The 19,708-nt window shown below is 35.5% G+C and overlaps 1 protein-coding gene across 2 annotated transcripts in view; it reads right to left on the minus strand.

Moving 5' to 3' along the window:
• The window catches only part of LOC106141380 (tyrosine-protein phosphatase Lar), a 365,581-nt gene that overhangs the window by 330,736 nt on the left and 15,137 nt on the right, over positions 1–19,708 (minus strand). The gene's annotated exons all lie outside the window — the stretch shown is intronic.

A 19,708-nucleotide genomic window follows, 5' to 3' on the forward strand; every position in this document is an offset into this window, starting at 1 on the left:
AGTATTAAAACCGAAGAACTTGCATGAAATGAATGTGAACGATACGAAGAAATGTATCTGTAATGGCTGGATTTTTTTGTACGGTTAAGGGCAGACTACAGTTCCCATGTTATAATTATATAATTTGAATTATTTATTATATGTACTTTAATTTAGAAGTTAGTCATTCTATTTTTGTTTCCATTTAAACGTATTCAACCTATTACATAAAAACACAATAAAATGACATACAAATGAAATACAATGTTTTATTTTCAAATTAAGCCGCGTTGTAATTGGTCATAATTGTATAATTACACATAAAAACTGAGTACGATAAATTGGGTTTTAGTAAATTATATAAACAAAAGGTAATCCATAGCAATCCCTATACTAATTAATATAATAAATCCAGAACACTACTAAACATTATTTTGAATACCTATGAATTAAATTAGCATAGAAGTCAACTGTACCTACCTTTAGAACCAACGTCTCACATATTTTTGTCTGGAAACTACCACGGGTTCGAAGCTCCGAACATAAGTCTAATTTATAATATAAACAAAAGCCATATTTTAAGTAAATTTTGTTATCCTAAATTAGGACTCGAGGCAAAAAGTGTCGTGAAGTTAATTAGCTCTTAGAATGCGCAATAACAAAAAGCTTATTTTCTACCACGCTACAATATGCAAAATAATATATTAATCAAATGCAAAATAACACGTATTGTACCTCATTTTACATTGTACTAATTGTTACCGTTGCAAAAATATACAATAAACTTTATTCGTAATGTTGGTTCCTTGTAATAGTTTTGATTTATTCTTTCAACTTTATTTATTTACACGCTTGTTAAGTTTCTTTTCATTTCTCCATTCACAGTAACAATAGACATTCAGAGAATTTCATTAAAACATAATAACCCGCCTTTACTTTAAGTTCTACGTGTACCTCTACTTCTTTAAAAATTTGGTATTCTTAACAAAAGAAGCGTCGTGTTCTAGTAAAAATATTATACGGTAAATAATAAAAAAAAAATTCTTCTTTTTTTACTGAAGAAAATTAATTTAGATATTAACACAACTTACATTTATTTAGTAAGTATTTTTTATCTACATGCAATACGCGAGATATAATAAAACTCGTACAAAAAAGCATCTTTACAAATGTAAGAAGTATTTCAGTTTGTTGAGGAAAACTCGTATCGTACTCGTTTATCTCTTTATTTTTATTAATTAAAATAAAAAAAGAAAAAGTATTTTGTCTTCCTACAAGTCCTAACAACTAGGTCAACACAGGAAAGCTGATAAGCCGAAGCAATGATATTAGAACATAATGAAGCGGGCTGGTTTCGCGTGTTACCCCTGACTTTGACCGCTCGAGTGGCGCGATCACGCGCCTACCCGCAAATAATGTCGCTGATCAAATGAGGGAGGCCGCGGTCTTGGTAACAATGGCGATTAAAAAAATTCTTTAACGGATATAAAAAAAATGTTTGACGATTCTGTGAAGAAAAAGTTTAATAAAAGCCTTCGAAATTTATTTCTATGATACGTTTACATAACGTATTTTTAAAAAAAATAATCTTGTATAGATTATTTTTTTTTAAATACTTTAAACTAAAAAATTTTAACGACATAAGAAAGATGTAGTATAAAACAAGTAGTAATAAATAGAGGCATATAAGAGCATTCAGAGAAGGTTTTTCAGTTAACTTTAACGTCGAACGAAGTCGCGATCAATAGCTATTCTATGATAAAACGTGAACCAAAAAAAGAAACAGTTCGCTTCTCGCAGTTCACTCGCACACCACCATTTTAATTAAGAGTTGTCCAAGTTTATTCTTCGATTGATGAAATTTAATTAAAACATAGTCATCTTAACGGGTAAAACGAGGGTCCGTCGTCAAAACTTCGTCGCTATCTCGTCTTGACATTCTTCACTGCCAAGAACCTAATAAGCCAATCTGGTGATAATCAAACAAAACTTACAGCTCTTTTTTATTTTTATTTGACAGCAACATTGAAAACAGCCATCTAGCAACCCACTCAATGTTTAATTTACGAAACCTCCAAAAATTGCGTACAACTTGAAAGTAAATCCTTAGCAGGATAAACCTTTGACGTGGAACGTTCGGGAACAAATCGATCATTTCTAGAAGCATCCAATTTGTTTGAATTTGGAACCGCTCCACTTGTCAAAGCGGGGTGAGCCTTAATTTCCCGCCTCAAGAGTCGTGTGGCCGTCGCGGGTGACTGCTCGCGGTGTTCAACATGCTAGAAACAACAGTGTTTTATAACACACTGCCCTTCTAATTATGGAATTGCAAATTGTTTTATGAAGCACGTGTTTGTTTCGTTTGTACTTTAAGAGGTGGGCGAGTATGAATGTTAATTAAATAGGTAGAAAGTAATTTTATGGTCATTGTGCCAGATATTACAAATGTAAAAGAAAGGTGTAAAATGATCTATTTTAAGAGTTGTACAAAAACCCTTGTTTTGAAAATAATTTACAATGTTTAAGGCAACCTACTGGCCACATAGAAAACAAAACTAACCAGAAGAAAATTCACGACTGTCATTTGTTAATTTTCATCTCAGTGTTTAGGACGCAATAAGATTATAGGGTAAACCAGAGAGTGATTGCCCACAGGCAGTGATTGCCCGTTTTTAGAAAAAAAATCTGAATCAAAGATTGTGTTCTCACTTGTTTCGAATATAATTTACTAGGTTACTCTATGTTCAATTTAAAGTAGATTTTTAAATAGATAAGTGTTAACACTGAAGAAAAAAAAACCTTAATGGTAGATTTTGTCAAGACGGGTGAACGTGTTACTCAAACAGGTAAGCTTTTTAGCAATTTTCTTAAGGAATTACTTGCTTAGAGGTTCATTTTTTCTGCATTTTATTTGATATTTCATTATTGGTGTATGGTTATGACGAAATCATACGTGTTATGTTATGTTTTTAATGAAAATATTTGAAATCAGATTAGATTCAAAGGTTTTTTAACGGTGGGCAATCGCTATACTTATTTCGGCATATTTTTAGTTATTGCCCACTATAATTTTAGTGATTGCCATGGATAATATCTATGGTTATTGCCCAGGGCAATCATTATCGGCAATTTTTTGATTAAGTCAGAAATGTTGCCGTCACATTTATTAGCTTAATGGCTTGCATACGCGCAATAATATTGTCAATATTTTTTTCACTATGTAATATTGTCAATATTTTTGCCAAATGCACGCAATAATATTGACAATGTAGCAAATATAGTTAACATTATTTCGTGGGTGCGGGTAGCCAATCGCTATGCACAACATCTTATTGGCCGTTATTGTTTTATTTACAGTATGCCAAAGACACCAAAAGTGCAATATAGCAAAGCAAATTTACAGAAAGATATCGAGGCTCTTCAAGATGCTTCTAACAGTTTGTCTACAAGGCAAATTGCTGAAAAATACCCTGTTCCGAGGTCCAGTTTCCGCTACTTTATTACAAATCTGGGCATAAAACCAGTTTAGGACTGTAGGGATCACATTTAAATAGTTGTAAATACTATAAATAAATAAAATTATATGTTAGTAACAAACCGACAACCGTATGTATAAAAACTCATACGCGGACCTCCTTCGTCCCGCCATAAATTCGGCGGACAAGTAAATTTAAAAATGTCTGTTTGACAAGAGTCAAGTTTATTGTATTTTTGGCCTGTTTGTTCCTATACACTTAAAAATTAATTTAAATCTTTCATTTTATCTTATATCCCTTCCCCTCTTCTCTTACTCTGACTGCGCTTCAACTTCAATTAAGTAAGCTTTAAATCTATCGCTATTGGACCATCTTTACTAATTATAAAGCTGAAGAGTTTGTTTGTTTGAACGCGCTAATCACAGGAACTACTGGTTCGAATTGAAAAATTCTTTTTGCGTTGAATAGACCATTAATCGAGGAAGGCTTTAGGTTATATAATATCACACTGTAACTATAAGGAGCAAAGAAATAATAGAAAATGTGAAAAAAACGGGGGAAATTATTCATCCTTGAGGGCTTCAATAATTCCCAAAATAATTATTCCACGTAGACAAAGTTGCGGGCACAGCTAGTCACTTATATTAACTGTCTGAAGAAAGTCGTTTGGAGGATTGGATAATAATATCGGCTAGAAAAGGATTTCCTCGAAATAGACATTTTACACTCCGTGCAAAAGTTTTTGGAAGAAAACCCGCGCCCTAATTAGTTTTTTTTTTAAATAGGCCAGGTGATGGTTGGTGGAAGGCATTTTTGAAGAACATCAGAAGGAGTGACAAAAGTTCAAAGTCTAATTTATCATTTTAAGGTACTGGGCAATTACTGTGCTGTGATGTGGGCAATTAGTGTAAGCAATGGGCAATCACTGTACATTTTTGGATAATTTTAAATTTGTTTATTTATTTTCTAAGCCATGTAAGTTTTAACTAAAAACTGTTAACACTTTGATGGAGATCTTATTTAGACATAAGAAAAAAATTATAAATGGTTGAAACTTGTAATACTTTTTTTATTGTTTGAAGCCAAAGTGTTTGAAGTCCTTAAGTGGGCAATAGCTATACGGTTTACCCTATGTAGTTTACTTTTTTGTCCGAAAGAAATACAGTTTATTTTTTTATACAGTAATTTTATCCTGACTTAAATCTCTATAAAATATTTACATTTTAAATACCAGAAATTCAGTCAACTCGATGTTGAACGAAAATATATTAATGTACCACCGAAAGAGTATGTTTGCACATTGCCAAGTCCGGCCCAGGATATATAAACAGTAATAAGGTTACTTGTTTCCTGCAAACACGGAATCGTGTTCGACAACAAAGCGAACATTGTAACAATGTTACGCACTTTCTGAGTGTGGGCTACTTTAGGCATTCATTAATATAGCCAATAGAAGAGAGGAAAAATTCCGTTGCAAAAATGAGAACGTTTTAACGAACTAAAAGAATCATTTTCAATCTACAGATCGTAAACAATTCAATTTATTTGGAAGATTTAAATTTATTTGGGGACCTAAATAGCAGGACCTAAGTTGATAAAGTAGGTACCAACCTAAAAAAATATAAAACAAGTCTAAAAATCATAACCGCATCTCAATTTTAATCATCATCTCAAAACCATTCAGTTGATACGTTCAGCTGAATGGTTTTCAAACTCTTCTTCACTTTAATTCAACTTCAAACTTCTTAAAAAAACATCACACATAAAATAAAAACTAAATAATTTCTACAGGCCTTAAAAAAAGCAAGTTTCGTCCTAAGTCAATTACACGTACAGAACATGGCAACACAAAGCCAGCAGTGGAGTGGCAGTGCCAACATACGAATAACAACACATTTTATACCATGCGTCTCATCACGATAATGGACACTTGTATGCAAACATTGCAGGCAGTTTGCCATCGCGTCGCTGCGTTCGTGTTAACGGGCGTGTGTGTACTGGCTATATGGAAAAAATAAGATTCCTAATTTAAAATTGTTGTTACTTTTTAATTGTAGCGTAATCGTAGAGCTTAACTGAACGTTAAAAATCAATGCTATGTACATCACACACACGCTCTGCAGTAGGTATGAAAAAAGAAAAACAAGATTCCTAATTTAAAAATTGTGTTCCGTTACATTTTTATTTCTCTAATCTATGAATCGTATCCCTTACGCATTTTATTCTCAAATTTAATAAGTTTTATTAAAAAGTGAACGCAACAAAACACTGGCTATACCGTGGATCTTCGAGTGGCAAATAAAAACAAAACAACTTACTAGGGCAGGGAAAACTGGAAAAGGAAGGTTCTAATGAAGAGTGCCTCGAAACGAGCCTGTACGCTTCAAAAGTAGCATCTTAATTAAGTATAATATACACAGTCCACTATATTTTTTTTGAGGCATTATAGTATACAGCTTTAGCGATAAAGAAAAGCAGAAGCAAATGGCGGTGTAAATTTGACCAATCACAACGCTGCATAATTGAACAAAATAAGATTGATATATTTTTGCAAGTATTCTGCAAGGTATGTTATGTCATATTGTGTCTATCGAGAACAAGTTTAAGACAATAAATATCATTAATTTTAAGCAATAACATTTCAGTACTACGCTTGTCAAGAAGTTAAATCATTGATGAATTAATATTAAACTCGTACTTAAATCTAATGAATTGAAATGAAATGAAAGCTATGGAAATGTCGAGTAATAACGTGAGTCGGTCACTCACTAGTTGAAGTCGTAATTTCATCAATATACGGGTGGACAAAAAGCAGAAAGTGCAATTAACAAGAGTACCTGCGACATGAAAGGAAAAAACTTCCAATTAATGAAACGACATAGGCTTGTAGTGTCGTTGGGCACGCGACCTGTTGTTAGCAAATGCTGTGGACATCTTTTAGGTTTATTTACTGTTATAAAGAATAAGTAGGTACTTCTTTTTTTTAAATTGCTTATTAATATTATCAATTGACATAGCTGCCTGCAACTAAATGTAATTATTAATTCTATTTATAAATAATACAAGTATTGAATGCGCAGGAAAATTAACTTTATTTCATTTTGGATGTTTCGAATCATTTTACAACGATCCTTGGTCAGCGAGCGAGTGTGGCATTACATTATGTATATTGGCAACTACATATTCTTCCAGGAAAGACATAAAGACTTTGATTGGATTAGGAATATAATATGAGAAGTATAAAATGAAATTTATTATTTTAGAATCATTGCATTCAGTGGTATTGTTGATTTTAAACGTCTCAAATTTTTTGGGGTACAACGGGCACTGAAGTCTGTACCGGAGACATGTAGTAAAGTGAAAATAATTTTTAGAATATGTTTTGCTAAGTCATCAAGTACCATCAAGCTTGCATCAAAAGAGTCACGAAAATTGATGAAGCGTAAGTAAATAGGGATCGTGGCAACAGGAAAGAAGTCGTCACTGCCGACCCCTCCGGGATAGAGGCGCGATTTTATTTATGTTTTAGCTGGCCGAAAAGTGGCCGTTTCTAAACCGCCCACCGGGTCGGGCGTTACCCATCTAACAAAATGAAAATACAACATAGCTACCTATCAAAATAACGTGTGCCGAAATAACAATTTTACGCATAGAGTGTAGTTTAAACGGCACGTGATACACGAAATATTACGAAAATCACGCACGTCCCGCCGTGCCCGGCGTTTACGAACGACCTGCCATATTTCAGGGAATATTATGCCTTCGTAAAAAATCATAAACAGAAAGACTGCTATGTATCAGTTTTGGGGAATACATGTATAATTTATCGTTATAAGTTTCGGATCCTTACATTTTGTTAGTTGACCTTAAATTATTATTTATTTTACCATTTTAATACCTTAGTTACATAAGGTTTGTTTTTCGGAGAAAGAATCACTCAGATACTTTTTACCACGTTGAAATAAGCTGAAAGCTAAAACATTGTCGTCTTGCAACTTGTCACAAGTCGTAAATGTGGGAACAAATCGTAAGTGTGTAAAAAAAGAAAAGTGAAGCTTTAACTAGCCATAATCCGTTTAGTGCTAGCCTATCGCCTAAAACATCCCAAGTTAACAAGCGGCCATATTGAGTTATTTTCAACGATGTCCACAATTCCAATTTTATCAAACACAGAGTGGTTACACTAAAACAACAATCAAAACGAACATTGTAGGCTTGTATAAATACAGAATAAAAGTTTACAAACCGTATTTTTGTAATTAACGAAACGGGACAATTTCATTTAGTTTCCAGCAGAATAAACATGTGGGTTTAGTTGAAAAACTTTAATTGTGTGTTAACAACGCTATCAGCATCTGGACTACAATTATTAAGTTAATAATTTAATTAAAACTTCGCTTTGTCCTGACCGAAGTAAATTAAAAATATATCTAGAATAACACAGACTGTTTATTGTTTTTATTTTATTTTTAAGATAGAATCGGAATAATTCTTATACATCCGAATTCATTCGCCAAAACATGCAATTTCTAGTCAATAAGTGATAACACATCTTTAAATATGGAGTTTTAACATCTTTATTCTTCCTATCCGGTACGGTTGCGTCTTCTGGCAAATTCACCTTTGACCACGGTCTTGGATTGGCTATATCAGATTTTTGCACGAAGGTATTTCCGTCTGACCGGGGAACCTTACCCATATGGAATAGTGGTTGTGAGTGAACTTTTCTAAATATAACATTTTCAGTCACTTGTTTGGTTTTCTTTTGCGTTGTTCCAGAACAGGCAGGCGAGCGACGCCGCTTACATAAGCTAGTAAACAAATGATCATTAGAAGTAAACACAGTACGCCACTAATGTCGCGCGTCGCCCGCAATCTATACAACAAAGTTGCAGCAAATTGCGTTACGGTAATAATGGATGCACGTTGCACGTAATCTCACCATCTTGCTGGGGTTTATATATATTTGTTTCCCAATTCCCTTCGTTTTATTGACATGGTTTCGTCACTAAAAAAAAACATATGTCATTGGTCTACTATAAGGAATTTTATAGCGAACATACATACGACAAATATGTTTTCGTAGAATAAAACAAAATCAGTTAGGTATACTAAACCGGCGACGAGCTTGCATTAAAATATTGATGAAGCAAACGAAGTAACCAGAGATCATTGCAAGTAAATGTAGAATCTGTGTACCATTTTCGGGAACGATGTGATTCGAAGAAAAAAAAATATAATTTTCATAATAAAATACATACTGCAATTAAACGCATTATAAGAATGCATTGTGTAAATTTGCATATTTTCTGTAACCGCAGTGTAAAAACGTCAGTACGTTCAGCGAGTATCCAGCCGTGGAGACAGCTGTAGACGACAAAAGGCGCAATTAATACCAAACAGTGTAAGTAGAACCACAGAGTAAGAAAACACAGTCCACAACAAAAAATACTTGATTAATTGCAAAGAAATATTAAACTTTACAAACAAACATAGTTTGATCTCCATTTGCACATATTATGTATTAAATTTATAAGTCATCTTATTGAATAGAAATCTATACAGACAATATAAGTATCTGTGGGATCGGATCGGATCTTTGTGATAGCTTAATTTTCACATGGCATCATTTTATTTAAAAGTCATCTTATTCACGAAGTCGTTAAAGTAGACAAGGCTGATTTGCTCTCTATTTTTGCACTGTAGTTTGTTCCGCCGCTTCTTCTACACATGCACTTTGGAAGCGGAAGTAAGTAGATATAATAAGACTTAAGATATGTTGACGTCAATAAGTGGTACCTTGTATCGAATTTTGCAAATTTTCAAGAACTGTCTATCCCGCAAAGGAAGACTTGTTTATTATGTATGTATGTATGATTAGAAAAAAAACAAGCATCAAAATGTAAAATCAAAATATACAACATATGTAGCACATGTCAAACAAACCGAATTCTTGAACGTGCTAAAATATTACCAAGTACATAGCAGAATGTTACATGAATATGATACGGAAATGTCGTGCATTTGGGAACAAAAGGCGCAATGAATACCAAATAGCTTAGTTCTAGCGCTATGGCTCCGACTACGATTTTAAGTTCACTTGCCTCTTAAATAAAAATACACATAACAAAGTCGCTTTTTAATGTAAAAAGTTTTAAGATTAATTTCCAGGATTTTTCTTAAATTTGTCAAATCTACAAACGATTGTCAGATCAGTATAATATACATCATAACATTTTTACTTTTGCGTTGTTAGTTTGTAAATTAAATGTGTATTAATGTAAATTTGCTTCCCTTCAAAGTGAAAATTAACAAAAATATTAAAAATCTTACATGAAATAGGTGATAAATAATCTCGTCTTAATATTAGGCAAAGCAACAAACAAACACATTTACACTGTGGCATAAACACGATTCCATTAGCAAACCGAGTAAAAACCCTTTCAATTGCTACAACACCGCACGCGCTGATTTAAGTCTTCAGAGTGAGTTTTAAGTATTTGAGAGTGTAGTGAAATGACACCAAACCGTTGTGTTACCATCATTTGTTCCGTTAAAAAAAATATAAATTAATCTAGTTATTTCTCATCTTTATTGTTCAAAAGAAGAGAACATTTGAAATAAAACAGTATAGTACAAAGGCGGGCTTTCTCTTAGTAGCCTCTTTAAACGAACCTGAAATTTAGAGGATAGCTTATAAAATTGAGATTATGGTGAACTAATTTACAAAATGGTACTCAATCTGATTGTTTGACTATGGTTTAAATGGTTAGGAAACTGATTTGCCAAAAAACCAGTGAACTAAATGAGTAGTTAAACAATATGAACCCTAACAAAATCGCGTCTGAACTTCAACCTTAATGCGCTAATTCGTTAAAAAGTCACAACCCTACTACAAAAAGAAAAAAAAAGAGATTAAATAGACAAAGACCGATAGTGCGGTCTAGTTCACTGCTCAAATGAATTAGGCGGGAATTGAAACAATCTGGGGAGACTGTGAACCCACATTTCCAATACAATTGGAACTTACAATTGCCTAAGTAAATAAATTAAAGAAAACTTTGGAACAGTGTGAGAACTATCGAATTTCGTACTGATAACTTTAATTCAGAATTGTTTTATCTTTGTATACTTTGGAACTAAGTTATTACTAGTAATGCGGAAATGTAATAACGTTCTCAATATAAATTAATGTGAGATTTCCTATATAATAACAAATTGACTTTATAGAATATCTATTAAAGTATAGTTATTTTGGGTTTGTGGATAATTAAAATCGTAATAATTATGTCTTTGAATACGCTCATCACTACTTTTTAACACGCCCAACAATAAGAACCCTAACATCAATATGCAAATCTCAACTTTATCTACCATCAATAACAGTTTCAAATGCGGTATATACGACCACTTTACGACTAAAATTTAATACTGCTCGTAATTTAAAACATACACATCATATTTTATATGTGGGCGAGAGTTATGTCTCAATAAGGGCAAAGTAAGGTTGGGGCACTTTGGTCGTCCGACAAAATTTATCGAGTGTCGGCTCCCAATATAATTCTTTTAACGGATGTGTCAATTTAGTCCGCATAAAAATGGCCAAGTCAATATTTGTGAATTCATGTGTGCTTATCGCCAACACTGAATGTGCAATAGCATTGGGATCCGATATTTATGGATATGAGGAACGAATGAATTGGTGTCGGGTGACGGATTTGCAAATGAATCCTTGAACCATGGAAGGATGGGATGTGTGCAGAATAACTAGAAACGCCTAAAAACATAACCGTATTAACATCGTTAATAATTAACTAACCAAAACTTTTGTTTAAGGGGTCTTATACGTTAAAGTTAATTATATTATAGTTTAGTAGGTACTTATAATTTTTACAAATCTTTACAATTTCTTTACAATCTATATATATAAAACTCTTCCGTTACTGAGTGACTGACTGACAGACAACGCACAGTCGAAACTACTGGTCGTAGACAGCTGAAATTTGGAATGTAGGTTCCTTGGGATATGTAGGGGAGCACTAAGAAAGGATTTTTGGAAATTCAACCCCCAAGGGGGGGAAAAGGGGTAAAAACGTTTCTATGAAAAATCTTATTCCTTGGGTTTATAAACTTGAAACTTGGCATGAACACGTACATAGGCAAGTAAATATGTTTGACATTATAAGTTTTTTCAAACTACCCTCCAATCGTGATTTAGGGGGTGCGATTGGGTGACTGATTTATTAACGCACAGCCGAAACCGCTCGGTATAGGAGTCTGAGATTTTGAACAGAGGTTCCTTTAGTAACATAAGTGAGCACTAAGAAGGGATTTCTGAAATGTCAACCCCCAAGGGGGGGAAACGGGATAAACTGAGCCGGGGCTGCGGGAAAGTTCTAACGAGATACCGTGGCCCCGGAACGCAAAGGGCAACTGAAGGAACGAGGTGGGTTTTAGTCAGTAAAAGTCTGACACTCCCTTCCGTTCCACCCAGAGCGGGAGAGGTCATTTGATGATTTCCCATCCTTAAAAAAAAAGACTTTGTATGACAACTTTCAGTCGTCTCTTTAACATACATAATAACATACATAATTATGTACATACATGCATAACATTAATAACATCACGCCTTTAAATCCCTATTTTGTGTTAACACTACCCATACAAACAGCTAAAAGGAAACAAGTGAAGAGACGAAATTTGTCCGCATCCATTTTCACCTAAATTTTTAACGTTAATGAGATTTACTTTTTATTATCAGGTCAACCTAATAGCCTCAAATGTACGTATAACTTCGTAAGAATTTTCTTTCAACTCCTAACCGTTGAGGAGTTGTACCTTCCATCGTCAGCTCATTCACATGGGATGATGACTATCAGACGCAAATACTTAAACAGATCTATGAAATTGACAAAAACGTTATTGCCTGTAAATTTGAGGTTTGCCCTTGATTTCCCTGGAATACCATCATCAGATCCTGACTAGGTAACAACGGGACCAACTTGAAAGTATACTCTACCGAACAAAAAAAGAATCACGTAAATCGGTCCATAAATCTCGGCGTAATCGTTATCGATTTCAAACATTCACCATTAGAAAGCTACATCATCCCTGAGTAACACAGGCTATATTTAATTCCAGTTGTAACAAGATTTCAGCCTGTGGAAGAAAAAGCCCTGTCGAGATCATTAAAAAACGCTATATATAACCGAATTACACGTGGGCGAAGCCGCGGGCGGAAAGCTAGTTAAACATATAATTTTACAGAGTGTTCTACCAATTCTGGAAAATAAATCATCTCTTACATTGCATCTTCATGTTACCTATTGCATGTTTTGTCCAAAAAAAAATTTTTTGTTTAAAATATATTTAAATGTAGAATAACCATAATAATATCATCAACGTATTTTTTTAAAGCCGCTCTCTGTTTTATACATTTCTCATTTTAAACGACGTAACGGATTTTGAGCCAGCCTTTTCTGCATTTTCTATAGATAACTTTTTCAAAGAACATCGTGCGTAGCCGAGTCGGGTCTTATAAAAGAAGCACCCCAAATCTTGTGCGTTGTAACACCGTGCGTGCCCATCATCATTGTATTATGAACCAACCCTATTATTGCATTACATCGCATTATGCCTTCACTAAATCAAACAGATAGTCGTAAAAATGCGCTATCAGGAGAAAATAATACCGCTTTGTTTCATGGCGATTTATCGGGATTTATATCCGCGTAGAATACTGTAATGAGCATAAATTTTCTGATGATTCCATCTCTTGCACATATTTACCTTTAAGTAGTTTACTAAACTTTTAGAAGGTAAACGCAGAAATTTAACACACACAGTGCCTTACGCTGTAACTTACCTATTTTCATTTTGTCCTTAAAAATCATCGCAAAAAACAATCATATGCCCTTGACACGTTCTGTTTTTATTTAATCTTTTAATACATACCGTTACCGTTTTAAAATACTGGCAGCACCACTGTGATTTTAGCGGGGAATGCAACCGGACACTTAGCAGGTTGACACGGGTTGGCGGCCATCATTCGACGGTCGTTGGAGCGGCGGAACTTACCAAAATAAAACATAGATCGATATCATTCACACCGATATTCCATTACGATGGACGGAGGAGGAATATTAAATGAGCACAACCCTATCCGGACGGCTGAGATAATTGGATGATACGTATTATAATCATTTAGTGGGAGCAAGTGTTGCCAAGTTCTACGGACGATTTGGTTGTATTTAAGGTATCTTGATAATCCTCTGCTAAATTTTGCTCAGATTTGTTTGATTTTAGAATTTAAGTTACAGAAAGCTGTGGAAAGGGCGTGTGTTATAATTAAGATTAATGTAAGTTTAATGATTCAAAAAGCTGTGTTTAAAAATTAACGAACTTGTGTTTAGGCTACTAGTACCATTTTGCTTGATGACTGACAGCAATTAGTCCGACATATTATAACGATGCAAATCTCAGAACTTGGCTTCTTCTCGTAAACTAACATAGTCTTTCTCTAGATTATTGGCTCAAAGAGAGACAACTCATGATATATTCATGTCCTAAGTGCAGATGCTAACCAACAGGCAGAATCACGTCAATAGTCAAACGCTGAATATTCAATAAGCCCGACATTCAATTATCTCTGCCCACCATGAAAATGGGGTAGTAAGTGATATATTACCTTTAACGAACCTAATTGGTATGTACTGTCAATTTTCATTCATTCATGGGGGAGGCCCCATTTGAAATAGGCAAGCGGCTCGTTTGTGACACACGAAATGTAAATAAAACATCGAAATAAACCCATGGTACCTAATGGGGAAGCAGCAGACAAGACTAAAAAAGCATTATTTAAGCTTGCTTGCCATCAGGCTGTTTTGCGCATTTTAATTTTCGATAAATAGAAGTAAATTTTCAAATAATAACCTCAGAGACAACGCACTATTTTTTTTTAAATTATTTAGGCAAATAAAACTACACGCCATTGAAATGTAGGTATAAGGTGATCTCACTTTGGAAATTTAGATTGATGATGAAATGAGCATGAAACTACAAGAGCAATAATCAAATATAATTACGGCACAGTGAAACTTAGATAGTAGAAATCATAAACATCTTATTAAGAATATCTATATATGTATATCGATATATCCAATTATTTTTATTATTTAAATTTCATATAATTCAATTAATCACAACAATGTTTTCTCTCGTCCACATTTCTATTCTAATTTTGGAAAGTTTTGAAGAAAATGGCAACAAATTTCTTCGCTTCATCCACATTCATAACTCTCTTCATACAAGCTCGTCAATTTAGAATAATCTTGAACTTAAAACATAAATTTACTTTACTTATATCTTTTTACGTTTAACAGAATACATATAACCATTTATCGTACCTACTAATAACCTGATAATGGAGTCATAAAATTAGAACCGTCCGCCATGAGTGGTAATTAAATGGCGAGTGTCGTTAGTGATAGGTAATGTTCCGGTAAATAGGTACAAAATTAATGGAACCGATCCGGCAATATGTTTTACAACGACGTTTTAGGCATAAACTGAATATTTAATATTTTGTCAATGGCGAAATGATCTGCCAGATAGTTTCGGCATAAACCACTCCATCTCTTTCCCATGGATGGTGACTAAGGGATAGTCTTTTATGAGTTGATGTAAGGTGATGGGCTAGAAACCTGTAACTATTTTAATCTCAATTCTAAAGCGTCTTGTCTTGTGATATAGACGTGACAATGTGTATGTATGTATGTGTAACGTAACGACCATTCGAAAACTTGAACCGTACCTGTGCCTCATAGCATTGGAATTGTGAACTGTGCAAAGGTACAATTCAAAAAATCCCATAACTTACCGGTCCTAACACAACAGAAAAAGTGTATAACAAAATAAACAATAAATACAGATGTTTTTTCGCTTAATCCATTGAAAAACCACAACCCCTCAATGTGCGTCGTCGATCAAAAGGACACGGCTGATACCACATGCCTGTCTTTTTCTTACAAAAGGGTATTACATAATACCATTTCGTTCTATCAATGTCACAGCATCTTAGCGATTCGATTGGGTCGAAGTCGCCGCAGATTGTCGGTACTTACTGGGTCGAGCGGTAAAAGGGTTGCCAGTCGTTTGAGCTATGTTAAAGTAACGGAAAATTGTTGCAAGACCGCTGAGTGAAATGCTTAGTATTAGATACATAGTTCTTCTTTTTGATAAAGATTAATATCACTGCAGTAATCGTTTCAACGGACAATAGTTAGCTTAAAAAGAAATCCGTGCCGTGTGGTTTCCGGCACCAATACAAAAAAGAATAGGACCGCTCCATCTCTTTCCCATGGATGTCGTAAAAGGCGACTAAGGGATAGGCTTACAAACTTGGGATTCTTTTTTAGGCGATAGACTAGTAACCTGTCACTATTTGAATCTCAATTCTATCATTAAGCCAAATAGCTGAACGTGGCCATTCAGTCTTTTCAAGACTGTTGGCTCTGTCTACCCCGCAAGTGATAGGTATAGACGTGACGATATGTATGTATGTAAAAAGAAATCATTGAGGTTGGACCACAACATCCCTCTATGTGATGATTTAAGTAAAAAAAATCCTAAATATAATTTGTTAAATTTATACTAATTTTATCAATACTAACATTACGCCGATAGGAACCGTTACACTTAAATGATCCATTATAATATCCAATAGTGATATTTTCAATTTATCAGCTTTACTACGTCCCTTTAACGGTAGTATCCCCAGTATTATTATTAAATCAAACAATGTAAACCTGATCTAATTCTTACATTAACTAGTGCTCTACCTTACAGCAATTTTAGCATCCGGGCCGTTATAATCCCGGATCAAGTCGCAGGTGCGGCCGCCCGGACGCCACCGATCATTTTACCCACACTTAAGTGCGCCTTCACATTAGTTTGCAATTGCAAATTGTATGTCAACCAAGCTTTAGTAACAGCGCGACAGACGCGCTGTTAGAGGCCGCAAATTTTTATACTAAAGAGAGCAGCGCTATAGTAGCGCGACATTATTATAGTGACCGGCCGCGTGCGAACAGTCGGCAGCTCCGAGTGTGCAAACACATGTTTGAACATAATTTTACTTTGAACGAAACCAGCACTGTAGTCTTGCTAGTGCCTTCGCGGCGTACACTTAAGATGAAGACCGTTACGTCGATGCCGTGTCGACGCTGCTACAATGACGCTCGAAAGACGCTAAGTGTATGGGGGCTCTAATGTGAAGGCGGCCTTAAAGAACGGATTGGCCGGACGCTTTGGCCCAGAAGCGACGAAGGGTTGATAGCCTTAGAGCGAGCAACTTCAACTTAGACATGATAAATTGTTCACTCGATTTCGCTATTGGCATAAAATAATTGCATTCATTAAACATTTGAATGATATCCTAGCAATAAGCTATGGAACTTTACGGATTACAGATGGATAACACTACTTGCTTAAATCAGCACTAGCATTATACAAATATAGAATTTTGAATTATATGTGCATCATATTTAATAGCAGTCCTATCTACGCGCTATTAAAAAGAATCATTGAAACACCATTTGAATTACATAATTTCTAGAATTTTCTCTCTAAAATCTCCATTCCGTCATTAAACCATCCAGCGGAACATGACCTCCGAGTGTTGTGACTATTACCACCTACTCCTTCAGGAATATGTGACGTGTCATGACACGATATTTGTGCATGTGGAATCAACCAATCTCAAGGCTGTTTAGTCCACATTCCAATTTTGAAAGTTTAGCAGCGCCACCCAATCGCGGGTAGTTGCAGGTTGATTGATAAATGCGCGGAAGCACTCGCCGACTAATGAATGGGGTGTGGCACGCACACCGCATGCCAGTGCAGTATCTGCAATCCTCGCTAACTGCGCTGCCATACCATAACGTGGAGATATTTACGGTCTTCGCGTTGTTCCCTCAAACTGTTCGTTCAGAGTTAGTAAAGGGTTCTGCATACGTTGCTATGATAGAAATCGGAATAATATGAGATAATAGAAATGCCATATTTTACTTGAAACTATAGGATGTGCCATCGTCAGTTATCTGCGCAATTGAAAAGCTGTCAACCAAATCTCAGAATTGAGATGCAATATGAAAACGTTATACTGTCACTACCATCAGTAGGGACGTCACATTGATTACTATGCTTACCATTTCTATAGTCTTTTATTATTGGTAATTCTATTCTACCCGTAAGTTGTAAACAAAAAGTTAATACAGTACAAATATTTATTTGGTAAAAATAAAAGTCGTCGACAGATGACAATTCAATTTATAAGGAAAATTAAGGAATTCATCTAAGCTTTTCTTTGGGAAGGATCTTCGGGATTTAGGAGTTCTAACGTTTCGGGTAGGTTCTGAAAACAAAAAAAAAAACAATTGTAGATGAAAGAAATTATATTTGGGAAAGGAAAGTACACTTATGTGTTAACACGTTTTAAAAACGTGTTGCTATAAAGCATGTCAGGAGAAAATCCGTTGAACTTTTTTGTTTATATTACGTGACCTAAAATAATAAAGGTTAAACAATCAACGTGGCCGCCGCATCCCCTGATACCTCGGGCATTAAAACGGAAAGCAATTTCGCGCGGAGAACACTTGTACAGCGCTCCCATTCCGTTGAGCGGACAGCCGGCCGATTCATTTCCCTGATGGCCAACCATTACACCGGTCAAGATGAATGGATAACAAAGCAGCAATTACACTATAAACACGACGACAATCGAATGTTTTCACTAATTGAAAAAGCCACCCAGATCGATCCGTTTGAGAGCACTATATGAAATGAAAGCGTATGGCATGCCGTGACGCGGCGCTTGATATATGAACTCCATTGACTTTACGAGCGGTGGCGACATTTATTAATCTAGCGGGTCACCTCGAAACCTACGCTTCCTTTGAATTAATGCGCGTTCGCAACGTGAAAGACGATGAAAAAGAGTCTACCAGATATAAGGCGACGCGAGTTTTGTGAAGAATGTGAAGACAGTGACAAAGAGGTTTATAAAACGCTCCCGAGTGAGCGGAACTAAAACGATAATGAAGGAATTAGCGAGTCCGCGTCACTTGGCAAAGAATCCTAATCATAATAACTCAAGATCGTATCGCAGGGATAGGCGATGAACAAAAGGCGGCGGAGCAACAATGGCGCCCAACGCGGGCCGAGCCGCGCTAACAAATTACCAACCCGCAGATAACTAAGCAATATTAAATCATAGTAATTTGTGGTTGCACGACGCAGCCCCTTTTCCGAGTTATCTTAGCTCGCGAGCGGCTAAGATATTTACTTTTTTAAGGGAAAGATTAAATAAAGCGCGATACAAGAATTTGAATTGTAAATAGGCGGGATGATTAACAGTCGGTCCACTGACAGTGGGGAGCGGTATTTAAATCAGTCTGAAGCATAACATGCAGGAGTTGGCAACTGGCAACTCGGCGTGAAACTGCAATTTCGCCGCTCATAAAACAGGAAAGCCGGCAGGGCGGGCGTGCTCGGTGCAATCGCATCTTTTCACTCGGCTCCTTCGGAGGCGCATTAGCAATTCTAACCATCGCAATAGTTGCTCGGAAATTGTAATATTTAGTCTTAATAAAGCCATTCGTAACATGGAATATCCGGAGCAGAGCGCGACTCGCCCGGGGCGGAGCCACTCGCGCGCTTCAATTTACTGCACCGCTTTATTCGAACACGTTATGGGCTTTTTCATTGACTGTACCCACGGGTGTAGGAAACTCTTCCTTTACTACATAAGTGAATAGTGATGTTTCTCCATGAATATATGCAACGATTTTTATCATGTTTACGCCCGCCATGTAGCATCTATCTTTCCTTTCTTCTTCGGAGTCTGATCAGTAAACAAGGCCTTCAGTGCCCGAGTTTTCATGAATAATGTTTTAAAAGATAAAAAGAAGACACAATCATTAGCAAACATAAATCACTTGGCTCAAAGTTCGATTTCAGTCAGTTCTTTCCATTTAAAGCCGCATTTCAAACCTCGTCTACACAGGAAGCCCGAACTTGGTCCGTCTGACGTTTCACTCTGTTATTATCTACTGCATCTTTAGACTAACTTATCTTCAACAAAGGAAACTTGTTAATTGAATCGGTTACTACGGAGTGCCCGAAACGAATATTCAAAATACTAACCGCTATAAATTAACCAGTGGAACAATTCTGAAACGTTCTGCGGCTATTGT

This window comes from Amyelois transitella, chromosome 11 (assembly GCF_032362555.1).
Source record: "Amyelois transitella isolate CPQ chromosome 11, ilAmyTran1.1, whole genome shotgun sequence".
Classification (NCBI taxonomy): Eukaryota; Metazoa; Arthropoda; class Insecta; order Lepidoptera; family Pyralidae; genus Amyelois; species Amyelois transitella.